Source organism: Ranitomeya variabilis, chromosome 2 (genome assembly GCF_051348905.1).
Source record: "Ranitomeya variabilis isolate aRanVar5 chromosome 2, aRanVar5.hap1, whole genome shotgun sequence".
NCBI classification, from domain to species: domain Eukaryota; kingdom Metazoa; phylum Chordata; class Amphibia; order Anura; family Dendrobatidae; genus Ranitomeya; species Ranitomeya variabilis.
Genome location: NC_135233.1, coordinates 1,026,066,027 through 1,026,084,072, shown reverse-complemented (window position 1 = coordinate 1,026,084,072; position 18,046 = coordinate 1,026,066,027). Strand labels below are relative to the sequence as shown.

The 18,046-nt window shown below is 38.4% G+C and overlaps 1 protein-coding gene across 23 annotated transcripts in view; it reads left to right on the top strand.

Moving 5' to 3' along the window:
* MYT1L (myelin transcription factor 1 like) overlaps positions 1–18,046 on the top strand; it is a 669,404-nt gene that overhangs the window by 428,767 nt on the left and 222,591 nt on the right. The window lies entirely within an intron of this gene.

Below are 18,046 nucleotides of genomic sequence, written 5' to 3'. Positions count from 1 at the left end.
CTGCCGTTTTACATGAAGTTTACGAGCAGTGCATGGTATGTTGGCCTGAACAGTTCCAAATGTGGTAAACCCCTGTCTTTAATGTTCTGTCACCCTTATTTTATCAATCGTCCATTAAAGAATTTAGTGTCTACTCTCAACTGAAAGCAAATGTTAATACAAAGTAACACAACACCATTATCCCATTGTTCTGAGGTCCATGTTTACTGCTGATAGTTGACATTGATGAAAAATTATTTGCACAATTTTTTGACTATGTATCTGACTTACTAAGGGATTAAGAGGTAATGGAAATATGAACTGAAAGGGAACCTGTCAGCAGGTGTTTACTACGTAAACTGAGAGCACCATAATGTAGGGTCAAACAGCTATGTGTTTTCAATACAATCAGTGTTTTATCAGCAGGAGATTATCACTAGAGGACTACTGGCCTTGTGCCTCCTAGTCCAACCAAACCTCCATAACTGAGGTCACTATACATTGTACACAGAAAGCTGTGGTGTGGGTGGGTTATATACGGCTTAACAAATGAGCTCTGCTTGATGTGCAGCAGAGAAAACTCAGTCTGCCATAACTGCTGTACCCTGTGAACTAAGTGATACATCTTTGAAATCGGGTTCTCTGCCCATTCATCATGTTGCTGTCAGGTTACATAGCAAAAACCTGCCGACAGATTCCCTTTAACTCAGTTTCTGCATAATTAAAATAACAAACTATACTGTCTATATAAACTTTATTGCCACCAACAGAACAATTGTGTCCTTCATTAACTTGTCTCTAAACTCAACTTATCGTGCAATGTATGGCACAAGATGTGAAACATAAGGAAAGAAATGTCCACGCCCTACAAGATACCCTGATGTACGACGCCGGGGAGCTATCCGGACATCATTTTTTACCTTTAGACTGCATGATAATATTAAATATTTTTTTTTCCTGGATGGCACAAGATTAAGACTAAATTAGATATCATGACAAATTGTATAAATACAATTCTAGAAAAGTGAAGGATGGACGCATCAGAACAGCTCTACCGACCTAAATAGCGGTGCTATGACAATATATAAGGCCCCTACAGCCTTTTGTTTTGTAAGAGGTTTCTATATGTTAAAATGTCCAATATTATGCTCTCAATTAAGAAGGTTAAAGTGGGAGTGCGCTATCAGAAAGTACTTAATTGTGGGCATTTTTTAACTTAAATGCATTTCAGAATATTTAATTTTTTTATTTTTATTTTGCATCTTTTTAATCTATATTAAAAAATAATCCAATTGTAGCTGCAATAAAACATTTCTCTGAATGGTGTTTAAGGGTATGTGCCCACAATCATTTTGGTATTACTAATGTAAGTTCCCCTCCACTAGTAATATGCTTACCAGCCATGGCTGTGACCTGCCGGATCACTCCAGTGCTTGCAGGGTGAGTTGGATGTCACTTCTCAATACAAGCCTATGAGAGTCAGAACAAGGCCAGAATGGGGCCATCATAGACTTACACTGAGAACTTGTGACCGTAACATCCGGTCAGTCAGAAGTTGTGGTCCCAAGATGGCAGAGTATCTGAAATATAATCATTAGACATTGAAGAGGTTGTGTGCTCTATTAAAAAAAAAATGCAAAACCACATGACCTATTTTAGATATCCATACAATGAGCACTTTTGTTGTTACTGAGAGTCAAACACTAAAGTTCTTTAACTTTCCTTTAGGGCTCAGGCAGCCCAGCTTATAAATCGGTCATGTGTTGTCTGATCTTTGGGCAGATCGCACTGAGACAGCACACCAACCCACGTTATTCAATAGGGCTGAGCAGATGAACGATTTTTCTCTTGACTGATGAGACTCACATATTCATTGGGTGCAAGAAAAAAATTGTATTCCACACAGACCATCCAAGTGGCATCTGATTTTTACTGATAGACTTCTATTATGAACCTAAGAAACTGTATTTGATCATGGACATTTTTAAATGTTGATGTATGAAAGTGGATCACACATGGATGTCAATTGTACGTATAAAATGGACACAGGGATGGCACATGGATGAATTATTTTTAAATTGTCCAAGTTTTCTGGATGAAACTCAGATGACTTTGCCTATGCTCATCTACAGGCATCGTTTAAGGCAGGAAAAACATGCATTTGAATGAGGAGGGGAGGACAAAGAAGTTAAAAAGAGGATTTAATAATTTCTTAAATTTTTTTGCCTATCTGTTCTGATTATTGGTATACATGTATTGGGGGTATTGACCCTTAAGGATGAACTTTTTTCTACTTATAGTTATGTCAATGGCAAATACGTACATTTCCATGATATATTCTTGAGGGTTTATACTATGGTTTTCCATTAAATCTACTATTAAAATTTTCAGATTTTTCTATCCTCGTATTGTGCTCCTCACCAACTATGCCAACAAATATATGTATTCAATTTGTGTTTGAATGAATGAATGAATGAATGAGGAGGCCTGCCGATATAAACTATTCATAGAGCTTTATAAATTCATGCCTTCCTTCATATATTCTCTCAATCAGCTAAGTTTTTTATATTGAATAATTTAATAAAGTAGACATTATTCTCAAATAGTCTTTCTATTGACTTGAAGATATTTGTTGAAGTTCTTCGTTGATACCAGTTTGTCCATCAGAATGCTTCTTGGTTGACCTTGGCTTGGCAATGCTCTTAATAAAGCTTCTTATCCTTTTTATTTCTCTTTACTATTTTGTTTGAGTCTTGTTCAAGGCTATAGGAGAGGTTCAAGGCTATAACACAGGAAACCATTGTTTGATGTCTCAGTATTCAGCTACTAAATTGTCTTTGGTCATTAAAGCTTCTCCTATTGGATATCATTCAGGTTTTTAAGATCATTTATTATGGAAAGCATACTGTAGATTTTTATAAAATCTATCACCTTCAATAAATAGACCTTCAAGCAAATATACAAGTATTTGAACAATATATTGATTTGGACACTTTGAAAATGAAGAGCCATTTTGAGACGACTCCTTCACGTAGAACAATGGTTTGGAAGACACATATATCATAATCCTATTGATATTCGGGTAATGAAACAGATCATCTATGCATTTGTACCACATATTGAATGGATCATTTATGACCCATAGAAATGAAAAAGGCACGTAATGAATTTCAGCCATGTGCATATATTGCAACACAGCTCCATTCCTCATGTTCATGGTCCATTTCAGAAAATTTGTATTTGTGACTTGTAGCTCCCTCCATTTGAAACACCCTATTACTCAGTTGGAAGTTTTTCTGCTACTGACAACCATTGTACTGTGTAAGATTTATGTGTTATAAAGAACATATGATCTTTTATATTCTATGCATCATATTCAGGTACATGTACTGTACGTTTTTCTTTTTTTACCAATGCAATGCGAAAAATGGCACAAGCCTGTGGCTACAAGACAAGGTCTCATTATCACCAGCATTGAATCAGATTTTTATCTCTTTAAAAAATGTTAGACAAAGACACATTAAAAATACAGTTTATATTATCATTTATATTATAAATATATGATAATTTACTTTGTGAAAGAGCACACAGCTCATTCACATAGAGACAGAAAAAGGCCAAAATTGGATTATGTTGTACTCCTATGCTAGCAGTGAATAACATTAAGTATGGGAATGATAGTCTCATTCTGCGACTAATAATCCAAAGATTCAAGTGATATAGGGAGGTGCTGTACCTGCATAGTCAGTGTGACTGTAAATTCATAGATCTGTGATATACTGCAGGAACATCACCTTAATAACAGAATTTTTTTTAATAAATCTTCATACACTGTAATTGCAAATCAGGAGGGCTAGCAATCAAGAATCCTGAAACCTAGGCTTGTGTGTCACAGGCAGCAAAGCAATACATTTTCTCTATACTTTTAATATTTATTAAATGTATTAAAATGTATTAATATTTATTAAATTTAAATATACATTTTTTTCTGACCCTATATGAATGATCTGTGTGCTCATTCATAATGAAATCTATCATATATTTACAGTATAAATGATAATTTAAATATAATTTATTATTTGCTATTATGTAACATTTTGAAAGAAATAAAAGTGTGCTTCAATGGTGGTAGTAATGAGACTTGTAGCCACAATTTTATATATATCACTAGGGTTGAGCGAAACGGGTCGTGCATTTTCATAAGTCGCCGACTTTTGGCAAAGTCGGCGTCTCATGAAACCCGACCCGATCCCTGTGCGGGGTCGGCCATGCGGTACACGATCTTGGCGGCAAAGTCGCGTTTCGTATGACGCGTTTAGCGCCATTTTTTCAGCCAATGAATGAGCGTGGGCAGAGTGATGACATAGGTCTTAGGGGAGTGAACGCCTATCGTCATGTTATCGCTTGTGCGCAGTAGGGATTTGTAATGTGCAATACGAAATTTTCTGTGCTGGGACGGAGGGGAGAGAGAGAGAGAGAGAGAGAGAGAGAGACAGAGAGAGAGAGACAGAGAGAGAGAGAAAAAAAAAAAAAAAAATTTCCTGCATTGGGTTTCGTGTTTCGGCCGAAACCCGACTTTTCACGGTGGTCGGCCGATTTCACTCGACTCGACTTTTAAGACAGTCGGGTTTCACAAAACCCGACTCGACCCTAAAAAACTAAAGTCGCTCAACCCTATATATCACAAATCTCCAGAATTCTAAAATATAAAATCAACAGTTTACCTCTCAAAGTGTGCGTGCTGGTAAAAAAATGTCATCTTGTACACTACTTTCTTGTAATAGTCCAATATTAGACCAATACACAAAAACCAAATACAGTGGCCTGTCATAGGTGCTCACTTTTGAGATGAAAAACTAATAAGCTTTTCATTTTCTTTTCTTTTTTTAAGTACTAGGTGTACATTATTATTAGGCATTTTTTAACTAATGGACACATAAAAATGTGTTTAAAATCCGTTTTAATAGTCTAATTCATCAACTCTACATCCCGTACATGACCATACTGCACGTTGTTGCCGTATTTTCATTTCCAAGCATGAACCTACGTGTACCTACTTTGCAACATAGCATTTTGTGTTGCACGTACTTTGTTAAATTGGAGGAAAATGTAAAGAATAAATAATAAAAAAAAGTATTTTCAACTATTTTAATAGCTGAATTTAACGACTGGGCGTAGCAGAACAATACTGGTGGCTGTTGCTTTACATTACTTTCTGACGCTGCAAGCCCCTACTTGGCAATATAGTATTATAGTGCAAGAGGGAGGAGGGGGTTGAAAACAAAAAACTTAAAAACAAGATATCTTAACTTGGTTTTACAATTGTTTTAGTAGGGAAATGTAATACCCGTATGCAATGATGATGATGTCTGCAAAACGCTGTGGAAATTAAGTAAGTAAAAGTAAGAAAGAATGAAAATAAACACAACAATACTGCAGTGCTAGCTATTGCTTCAAATTACTTTCAACACGCGTACCTGCCAAGCGATATAGTATTTTAGGGTGACATATATTGGATTTTTTTTGGCGAACGTGGAAAAGCTTTTTTTAAAAAAAATAAATAAAAAACACCAGTTTTATAGTTTCATAGTTTTTAAGGTTGAAGGTAGACTTAAGTCCATCGTGTCCCCCTATACCCTAACAAGTTGATCCAGGAGAAAGAAAATACCCCATGGGGAAGACACTAATAGCTTGATATAGGTAAAAAATTCCTTCCCGACTCCACATACGGCAATCAGACTAGTTCCCTGGATCAACTTGCAATCATGGAATCTAGAGTATATAACCTGTAATATTATATTTATCCAGAAAGGCCTCCAGGCCCTTCTTGAATTTTAGTAGTAAATCAACTATTACAACATCATACGGCAGAGAGTTCCATAGTCTCACTGCTCTTACGGTAAAGAATCACAGTCTGTGGTGACGATTAGGCCTTCTTTCCTCTAGATGTAGAGGATGCCGCCTTGTCACCGTCGAAGACCAAGGTGTAAAAAGATCACTGAAAGATTTCTGTACTGTCCCATCATACATTCGTGCATTGTAATAAGATCGCCCCTAAGCCTTTGCTTTTCCAAACCGAATAATTCCAAGTTTGATGACCCATCTTGCAGTCCACCCATTCTTTAATAACCTTGGTTGCTCTTCTCTTCATCCGTTCTAGTTGAGGTATGTCCTTATACACCTGGGACCAAATGGATGGCTACTAGTGTTGAGCGATACCGTCCGATACTTGAAAGTATCGGTATCGGAAAGTATCGGCCGATACCGGCAAAGTATCGGATCTGATCCGATACCGATACCCGATACCAATACAAGTCAATGGGACTCAAGTATCGGAAGGTATCCCTGATGGTTCCCAGGGTCTGAAGGAGAGGAAACTCTCCTTCAGGCCCTGGGATCCATATTAATGTGTAAAATAAAGAATTAAAATAAAAAATATTGATATACTCACCTCTCCGACGCAGCCTGGACCTTACCGCTGTGAACCGGCAGCCTTCTTTGCTTAAAATGAGCACGTTCAGCACCTTCAATGACGTCACGGCTTCTGATTGGTCGCGTGCCGCTCATGTGACCACCACGTGACCAATCAGAAGCCGTGACGTCATCCCTCAGGTCCTAAATTCCTACAAGGGAATTTAGGACCTGAGGGATGATGTCGCGGCTTGTGATTGGTCGCGTGGCGGTCACATGAGCGGCACGCGACCAATCAGAAGCCGTGACGTCATGGAAGGTGCTGAACGCGCTCATTTTAAACAAAGAAGGCTGCCGGTTACCAGCGGTGATGTCCAGGGGCCTCCGGAGAGGTGAGTATATCAATATTTTTTATTTTAATTCTTTATTTTACACATTCATATGGATCCCAGGGCCTGAAGGAGAGTTTCCTCTCCTTCAGACCCTGGGAACCATACACTGGAAACTTCCGATTCCGATTCCCGATACCACAAAAGTATCGGATCTCGTTATCGGAATTCCGATACCCGATACTTGCGGTATCGGAATGCTCAACACTAATGGCTACCATCAATTTACCCTCAGCTAGATAGGCTGAGGTCGCTTGGACATTAAAAAAGGCAGTGCTTGAGCTAAAAACCGGATCAATACATTACAAGGGGACCTGCGAGTGTTGTATTTTTTGGCCAATTGGAGAATTCACAGTACCGAGACTGAAGTTTTGAGGTAAAATTCAACAAAGTCGGCAAAGTCCAACCGTTCGATATTCTCTTATGATGATGATTGACTAAAATACTAACACAAAATCAGACATTTCAGTCAACTTTTATTTCGTGTATGGAGAACATACAAAGTGTATACAGTTTAGCTCCGTTACGCATCTACAGCTCAGGTATTATTCTGAAAAAAAGTCATTACGCTATGCCTCCATATGTAGTAATTATTTTTAGTGGAACTAGAGGCACATAAGGTGGTGTAACATTAAAGTTCTGGTTATCGGGTGGCATATAAAGATAGACTATACCGTCCTCCAGGGCCTTCTGGGTATAGATGAAAGAATATATAGAATGTCTACGGAATTAGTAAACACGTCTATTGTACTTGTGCTGTGGGGGAGTGAGATAAGATACAGTGAATTTCTATGCCGCCTTTCCAGAATTGGAAATTGGGTTGCAGCACACTTGTACAATCACTTCCAAGCTGTAGCTCTGGAAATGAAAGTAATTAATGGAGCAATTACATTGTACAAAAGCACAAAAAAAAAGAAACCTTCCTTGTGCATGGGTAGAAAACAGAATGGGCAAAACATAGTTAAAAGACTTCTCCTCATGGCTTAACCGCAAAATAACTTTATGAGGGCAAACTTTATTGTCAAGCAATGGGATTGATGCAATGCCAGGAGCTCAGTCATAACGAGTCCTACCCCCACTGCTAGCGACCTTTTGTCTGGATGCGCTCTCATTATCTCTTACCCATTATCAGAGCGGAATGTTTTAAACTGCGGTGTCACAATTTATTTTCGATTCTGACATAATGTCTTGTGGTGTTAATAATCTAAAATGTATCTCTAATGTTCATAAGAAGAAATGCAGAAACCAAAATTGTAAATATGCACCAGGGTCAGAAGAAAACTATAAAATGCAGAAATTGCTAAATTCTGAGACATAATTAATAACTGCAAGTGTGGTAATTAAGATATGTGGAGTAGAGTACGGCATGCATTTAACAATCAGTATGTGGAGGAAAGTCTGGGCATCTGAAGAAGTGTCCATTGGACCACTACCTTTGGCTACTCCCCCACCGGTTTGGCTTGATAGGTCTCTCATTATTTGCATAAAGAAGAGAGAAACCCATTTAGGATTTTATTCTGATTATTATTACATTTTCTGATTACTAAAGCAATGTGCTAGTCAATTTAGTAAACTGCAGTGCCCATTTTACCCATGTTTTTTGGAGGTTTCACGATTTGACATTAAATATAATGGGCCAACCATGAAACCTTTAAAAAGAACAGACGAGCTTAGAAAACAAAATGTAGGACAAAACTTTCCTAGACTTACTACTATCTTAGTTTAGCAATTGGTAGAGGCAAGATGGGACTAGCTCACAGGGGAACAGGAGAATCCTCCGGTAGACCTCTGTGAAGGAGTGCTGTTGAGCAGTGCTGGATTCACAATTTGCAGGAAAAGGTGTCATCTAATCATTCATTAAACAAGCTAGCCAAATGAATATCACATAGAAGCGAAAGTAAAATTGTATACAAGGGTTAGGTAATTTTTTCATGGTGCTGAACAGTGGGCCCCGAGAATCAACGTTATTAGTTGGCCTTTGCCAAGCCAGTCCGACATTGGGTGGAGGTGATGGGTTTCAATGGTGGGACCCCTACTGATTAGAAGTTGGTGAAACATCGTAACAATATCCTATCAATGATGAAGACACTTTGGCAGTACATTGTATACTTACAAACCCAAATAATTAGAGTTTATCGTCCGTCATTCTGACATCACTTAACTACGGTAAATAACTTGTCTACTATCTCTTGACAGAACATAATTTCTGAACATAAGTTGATGACCTGAGAACCATTTACTGTTGCAGGCATGTAGTGGTTGCACATTATATAGGGTAAATGTAAGTGTAACTTTAGACCACACACTAAAACCCTATAACAATAGATATTTAGACAGGCCACTGGTCATTACTATGGTTCTACCCGAGTCTTCATTCTTTGATCTAAAAATGTGAAGACTTTACAATTTAGTAACTGTTTTAGCAATTATTTTACAGGAAATCATCAATGCAAACTCTCTACCTGCTCCATGAAACAACTGAACCCAAAACGTTGTACTTTTTTAAGAGGGCCTTTAACAGAGTCTTTTTTTTACTATTTGTGTGAGAACTTCTAACTGCAAGTAGATCGGTAAGCGTTCCGGGTTCTGAGATCACCTCTTATTGCTCAGCAGAAGCCTGAGAAGTGATTAGCTCGAGGAACAGGGGCACGCAGCTCCAGTTTGAGCGTGCATACAGTGCTGTGCACTACTGGCTCCTGAGCTGCATTCTTTATGGGGGAAGGGAGGGTTGAGCAATTGGTTGGGGAGAGGGAAAGTTGAGCAAGTGGTTGGGTTGTCAGCATCTGTACTGCCATGGGTTGCTTGCAAATTAAAAAAGCAAACAAATATTAAAAAGCCTCTGTTACTCCTTGATGATCGCTTTTCATTTTCATTTTTGCTTTATGCGATTCAACTGAAAATTTAAAGGAAACCTCAGATCACCTCATATCTGTGCTACTGGATGCACTAAAAAAAATCAATTTTATGTGTGTATGATATGTATTAGAGAGACAAAAACTATTGCTTGGCTTTTCATTATTAATATAAGATTTTCAAGAATCTTCAAGCCATTTTGAACGTGTGGTAATCGGTAGGCTTAAATGTAGCTGAATAGGTGGTTGTAGTGAGAGCACAGCAGGAGAAAAAAAAGGTCCTTTGAGGCTTCAAACCAAAAAGTGAAGCATTTGAATTCATGCATGTATCTGAATTGCAGGCATCGCCCTCACTTGTTGAGTTGTTTTTGAACAGTTGATTTTTTTTTAGTAAAATCATTCTAAAAGCTTGAAAAAAAGTATTTTGAAGGTAACCAGTGCAAAATGAGAAACCTTCAAAGGTTTGATGGCTTTACAAAAGCAATGCAAAAGTTCATGGTGTTTTATGGAGCTCACTAAAATACGAAGTGAGGTTATCAGAGTACAACCTACGCCGAAGCTGGAGACTGGAACTTAGGAGCTATTGTATACAGTATATATATATATAGTTTGTGAATGCTTAACGTCATTGTGACTACATTAATACAGAGAGCGAGAGATGAGAAAATCCAGACATAAGGAGAAACTCAGGTAGAAACAAAGATTGAATAAAAATTGTGAGTACATCACTTCTTCAGCTATTAACCAACCTCTAGCCAGTGAGGAAACTTAAAACTTGTGGGCCAGAAATGCAACATCTTCAACTGGGCCCATAATTATCACGGGTCTTTATAATAGTAATGGTCTTTTCATATTATGCAAAGGGACATTGGGTCCCCTTTAGGGCTCATGTTCTTGATGTGATTGCAACTCCTGCACCCACTATAGCTATAGTTACTATCCTAATGATGGCCAAAACCTAACTGGTTCACTTAAAATGGTACATTGCATCAGAAATTAAATCTTATATCAAATTATCAATATACTGGGAAAAAATGCAAAATTTAACTTTTTTAAGGGATTCTGGAACAGTTGTGGTCATGTCCCATTTGGGGCTTCCTACAGCAGTAAATATCATACTCTCATTAAGATCAACTATGTTACTCAAAATGATATCTTCTACTGAGGTCTTAAAGATCATGTGGACTAGTAAAGGTCATAACATAACTGGGGCATTACCAACTGGTTTCTTTAAGGGCTTGTGCACAGGACCGATTAAATTTGATGAGTGCTTTCCATGGTTTTCACAAATAGCCCTTGCACCCATGATATTCTACTGGGCTGTGCACATGCCTAGTATTTTCCTCTGACTGATTGGTCTGAGGAAGAAAATGGAGACATTTCCGATTTTGATTTGAGAATCAGATCAAAATCGGTTTGGCAAGTCTATGGGTCCATTAAAATCATTGGATCGCACTGGTATGTCATCCAAGTGCGGTTTGATTTCCACATACTGACAGAATGGAGAAGGTTGACAAACTTTTTTTCCTCTCCACCTCTGAGAAAAACTGATGCCGCTCTGATCAAACTCTTATCAGAACGTGATCAGAATGATTGGGTCCTTTTTTTCTCAGATGGAGAGGAAACAGTCATGTGCACCTACCTTAACAGTGGTCATGCCTCAACAGGGGCTTGCGATAGGACCATTCTTTATTCTTGATGGTTCTATCCTCAATCGTTGACTTCATGGGAACCTGTTAGCAGGAACCCTTATTTCATCATTCCCCTAAAGCCCTGAATCCAAATCTACGTATAGTTTTGCAGTCATTTGTTTTGCGTAGAAATCCTAATTTTTTGGCAACTTCTTTCTAATAAATCTCACGGTAGCTGGATTCAATATTTCAAAAATCCAAGGCAATGATACAGTATGTTTGCTGATAGAATGCTGATAATTTGCCTTCATGACCATTGTGGATATCTAGAATCTAGAAAGAACATAAGTTCACCAGATCTCTAAAACATTGTATCCAACTGCAGTAAAATGTAAGGGGTTGAATGGGATAGCTCTACACTGCACCCAAACCTGAAATTTAAGTGAGACAGACCACACAAGAAGTGGAAAGTGAGCAGATTGACACATTCCCAACATTTTTGGAATGTTCTTGAGGTAGGGCTAAATGGCATGATTTGGGCTTATGTACGTATATTGTAAAGCACGTTAGAGTCATCAATTCATTTACTTTTTTTTTCTATTGTATCCCATAATGCACCTGGTTTCTGATGGCAGTTTTTATGTTGTTTTGCTATTGTTTTCCATATACTTAGGGCACAGTCTCTGTTGGCGAGGCATCAGCATGCACACCGGCATGAGCTAACTAGAGAATGGAATGGATTCATGTACATGCCCGGTGCCATAGAATGGAAAGTGTAATGCTCCTGATGATGAATCAGAAAGGATTGGTATGTGAATAAATGCTTATCCTTTCTACGTGTGACATAAATCCCCAGTAAATCTAATAATAAGTACCCATCATTTACAAACTTGAATCACGTAGTACCCGTCAACACATCATGGATTTAGTCGTATCATGTTTCAAAAGGACATTTATTAACTATATAATATAGAAACTGCCATTTTCTGATGAACTTAAAAAATTGCAGATATTTTTTTCCATTTATAAAATTTTTCAGAATTTGAATTTTTGAATATCAATAGTGATTTTTTCGTAGTATTTTCGTACAGTAAATAGTTGCACCATGTGTATTTGATGTGCGTAAATTATAATGCAAATGGTAATGGATTGGCAACATTGCAATAAAGGAATTGTGTCTTCGTAAGAATCATATCATAAGGGGTAACCTCAGCATAGAAAGAAATGCAGTCTTCATGCTTTTGCAAAGGTGAATATACTGTATTTATTCAGATCCAGAATTAGTGAAAACAGATGAATTCTGTGTTTCTCAACGCAGTGATCCAGAACACTGCCCCCATCCCTAAAGGGAAATATGCAAATGCATGTAGAAAAGCCGCGGAGACACCATCACGTGTTTCTCAACGCAAGCAATGAATAGCCAGGTCTTTCACCGGGAAGGAACAACCACGGGAAGGGCAGCATCCAATAAAGGAAAACCACCTATGCCAAAACAAAACATGGTATCCATCCACAGACAGCTGTTTCGGGGTGTTTGCCCCTCATCAGTGTGGAGTAGGAAACTGGCTATACCCGAAACAGCTGTCTGTGGATGGATACCATGTTTTGGCATAGGTGGTTTTCCTTTATTGGATGCTGCCCTTCCTGTGGTTGTTCCTTCCCAGTGAAAGACCTGGCTATTCATTGCTTGCGTTGAGAAACACCTGATGGTGTCTCCACAGCTTTTCTACATGCGCTAATAAATATATTCAACTTTGCAAGAGCATTTCTTGTGTGAGTGACTCATTATGGCAATTATTGTATACACCAATGAGCTATAACAGTATAGTCACCTGTATAATATTGTGTAGGTCTGTGTTGTGCTATCATCTCGAGGCATGAACTCCACAAAAACTCTGAATACATCCTGACGTATCTGTCACAAAGAGTTGAGAACTGGGGAACTTGGAGACAAAGTACAAATCTTGAACTCGTTGCCATGTACCTCAATCCATTCCTTCACATTTTTTGCAGTGTTCATGGCACATAATTGTGCAGAAAGGGTTGCCATAAATTATTTTACTGGAACAACATTTAAGTAAGTCAGTAACATCTAAATGTTGTTCCTGATGTTTGAACATAACATCCATATGAATACTAGGACCCCAGGATTTCTAGCAGACCATTGCCCAGACCATCTTCTTGTATGGCCTCATGACCCAATTCTGATGCTCATGCACTGATGCGCGGTGGGCTCTGACAACCTTCTATCACAGTTAGCATTATCTTTTTCAGCAATATGTGCTACAATAGCTCTTCTGTAAGAAATGAATTCATAGATTAGCCTTTACACTCCACATGTATCGATGAGTCTTGTCTTGGGTACACATGAGCCTCTAGTCATTTCACTGGTTGTCCTAACTTGGACATCTCTTGGTAAGTACTAACTATGGCATACCCGGAACACACCACAAGAGCTGCCATTTTAATGATGTTTTGACCTAGTCATCTAATTATCAAAGTCACTCAGATCCTTATGCCTGACCATTTTTCAGCTATCAACACTTCAACTTGAAAACTGACAGTTCAGCTACAGCCTAAGAAATCTCTCCTCGTGAAAAGTGTAATTGTAATCAGATAATCAATGCTCATGGTTTTAATGAATGTTATGGCTGGTGTATGTATGGTGTATGTATGGCTAATTTCATGATAAATTGATTGATTAAGTAGATACAATGCCAAGTTTTTGGTTCACCTTACATATTAATATTACTAAAGTGCGACTATAGATGGTTGTAGTCCCATCCAATTCCAATTTCCTTTCTTTTGTTTTTTTACTCTCCTTCTTCCAAGAATCATCATTTTTAATACTTTTACATCCACATAACCATATAAAGTCTTGCTTTTAGCAGGAAAAGTTACATTTTTGAATGACACCATTTACTTTATCATGTGATGCACTGGAAAGAGGGAAAAAAAAAATCCAAGTGCATTTATTTTACAAAAAAGTGCAATTCCATAATTGTTTTTTATTTCCCATGTTCACTATATGGTAAAACTGACCTAGCAATATGATTCTCCAGGTCAGTATGAGTACACAGATACCAAAGTTTGTTTGTTTTTTCAGTTGTAAAAAAAATTGGAAATTAGTAACAAAAAAATTTTTTCGCTCGTGTTGCCATTATCCAAAACCAATAGCGTTTTACATTTTTGAGATATGGGGCTGTGTGAGGGATTATTTTTTGTGCACTCCGATCCAATGTTATGATCACCTTTTATAAAATTTTTTGCAGTGTTATGGTGGCCAAAAACCGTAATTCTGTTTTTTATTTTTTTTTATCTCATTACGCCGTTTACTGATTAGATTAATTTATTTTATATTTTGATAGATTCGACTTTTACAAAAGTAGAAATACCAAATATGTGTATTTTTTAATGAAGCAACAGGGGGTGACTTGAACTTTTATAATTTTTTTTTTTGTATTTTTAAAAACATTTTTTTTTCAATTTATACTGCATTTGTTAGTCCCCTTAGAGAGCTGAAGATTGTCCGATCGGTTGTGCTATACATTGCAGGGCTTCAGCAGGGCTTTTCAGAGAAAATGCCAGTGTTTAGCTGACGTTCATAGGAGTATCATCCTGACAAGAATGAAGATCTTCTTCAGCAGACCCCTAGCTGTCAGGGCAACCCATTGGTGCCCCTTGATTCTGTAACGTGTGTGCCGATGGGCAATTGGAATGATGTGCCCCCTTGCCGGGCATGTTGCATGCCATTGTCTGAGATTAAAGGGCCACTGTCACCCCCCCCAGCCGTTATAAACTAAAAGAGCCACCTTGTGCAGCAGTAATGCTGCAGTCTAACAAGGTGGCTCTTTTAGTTTTTGATTCATTTATTACCTCAAAAAAGCGTTTTAAAAATTGGCCACACATACCAGATATTATACCGGGAGGCGGTCCGAAGCGTCCTGTATGAATCCCCCAACTGCCGTCACTCATCTCTTCAGGGCCGATGGTCCCCGCCCCCTGAGCGCTGTTATCGTCTGAAATCCGGCGCCTGCGCTGTGCGTGCCTGCCTGGGGCCTGCGCAGTGTTCATTGTCAGTGCGGCCACACTGTTGCCGAATCCCCCGCCCCGCACTGTTATTCATTATGCACAGTGCGGTGCTGGGGTTCCTGGGAAGGCGGGGGAGCTGGGGAGCGTCGGAGCTGGGGAGCGTCTAAACAGCGCAGTGCGCATGCCCAGGAACCCCAGCCCCGCACTGTGCATAATGAATAACAGTGCGGGGCGGGGGATTCCGCAACAGTGTGGCCGCACTGACAATGAACACTGCGCAGGCCCCAGGCAGGCACGCACAGCGCAGGCGCCGGATTTCAGACGATAACAGCGCTCAGGGGGCGGGGACCATCGGCCCTGAAGAGATGAGTGACGGCAGTTGGGGGATTCATACAGGACGCTTTGGACCGCCTCCTGGGATAATATCTGGTATTTGTGGCCAATTTTTAAAACGCTTTTTTGAGGTAATAAATGAATCAAAAACTAAAAGAGCCACCTTGTTAGACTGCAGCATTACTGCTGGACAAGGTGGCTCTTTTAGTTTATAACGGCTGGGGGGGGTGACAGTGGCCCTTTAACATTGGCATTTAACAGGCTAACAGCCACAGGAGAAAATCTGCTCTGCCCATGGCTGCTAGAGGCAGATGATGGCTGAATAATTCAGCCATCATCAGCCTGAAAATATGTGGGCTTGATATGTGTTCTTGCATCAAATCAGAGATATGACATATGATGTAACTCTATGTTATATGTCGGGAAGGCTTTAAGCACAGGTGGGTGTCCTTGTTACAGATTTTGCATCTGGCCCTATCACTACCCATTATGTATTTATATATTACTTTCCATTTGCAGAAATAACACAATTTGCTAAAAAAAAGTAAGGTGTTGTCTTTATTGAAAAAAGGGGTTGTCAATTATATCACCTCCTTTCTTCCTCTGCAGACACATTATTTAGAAAAGATGAGCATCAGATCACGACACAGTGATTCCACCACTCAGTCCATTAAAACCTGCTTAACTCAGCAGTACGGTGCCACCTCAAAAACACTAAAGTAGACAAATCCCTGAGCCTAGATGGCATACACCCCCTAGTATTGATTGACAGACCATTATTTCTAACATTCGAAGATTAAATTTTAGCAGCTTTTATGAGATAAGTTCCAGATTGGAGCAGGGTAAGGCAATGGATGTCCTCTATCTGGAAAAAAATTGCAACTTTTTATAAAGTCGCAAATTATGAATTAGGAAAAATACGTGGAACTGGCTGAAATCATCTATATTGAAGAAGAAAAAAGAAAAGTGGCAAAGAGTTTAAAAAGGCACAAAAAAAAGAAAAAAAAGAAAACATTTTTCTAGAAAAAGGTGAACATGCTATGATAACTGTAGCCTAATTTTCCCTGCTTTCGTCTCAGACTTATTAATGGAAATACCAATTGATTGACACGCTTCCTTTAATTTTAATTTAATTGAATTGGGTATTTTAGTATGAGCTTTCTTTAACAAGAACTTAATGATAAAATATCCATCAGTTCGATCTCTAAATTACTCTAAAATTATAAATTTCTCTAAAATAGTAAGTAAAGTAAATTAATTTAAATAAATTAAATTAAAGAAATGATGGAAATTTGCCAAAGTTAGTTTCCTTAACAAAATGTTCTCTAATCAGTGATTTTTAAGGTATATGTCACGAACTGCACAGCTCGGCCATCTCTGGATGTCCCAATGGTGGCCATCATCCCCATTCCCATTGATAATACATTTGTTATCTATTTTGTGGATGATGGTCCAGCCTCATGTATGGCAAAATAATGGTAATTTTTTCTTCAGTGGTCACTATTGTTTCAACAAATGTTTTCAAAGTGAATCGTGCACATTAATATAGGAAACTTTGTAATATATCTTACCAGAGAAATATGCCTCAATTTCCACTTTTTAGCCATTTCTTTCCCTCTCTACACTTCCTGAACTAATCCATTCTAATGAAGACATCTTAATTCTGCCTTTGTCAAAGCAAGACAGACACCTGCACAGTGAGTTGTCAGTTTATAAAGCATATCGAAGTCTATAGAGAATGAAAGGAGGAGGAGTGAGGAGCACTCAGCACAGGAAGCAGACCTTAGAAGATCGTGCTGCAGCTTTCAGCAAAAATATTTCATTTCAGTGCTGGATTCACAGCCACACTGCTCTGTACTGTCGTATAATTTCCCCCATGCTGTTTTCACGGCTGATTCTGAGCCAGTGTGTTCTACAGAGTAAGAAAAGCAGCAAACCTTCTCTGTTTGTGTTATGTGTATGTATGATGCCATTGGAGCTAGTCTCCATCCTCTAGTTTAGAGTCAACTTAACATAAGAGAAAGAGGTGAAAACTGGTGAAAATGCAGGCTACAAGTGTTATTCCTCATGTCAGTTATGTCTTTATCATTGTTGCCTTATCAATGCACAATTGCTGATGCATCTGTAAAAAAAATAGATATTTTTGTGACTAAGTATCTGTGATTGCTTTTGTAAGTGCTAGTTGAGTTTTTTCTTTGGCATTCAGACAAATCACATTCAGAATGCAATTAAGCAACAGTAAATTATGATCCATCAACAGTATTTAGCCCGATGATCGTTTTCTAGGGTTGTTCCTACGCTGCGGCAATCCTCATGGAAAGTTGACCTACATTCATACCTTCTTATCATACATGCTATTACAGTTAGGAAATGACAATATTGCATCAATGGACGCTACGTAGATTCTTCTATTCTGAGA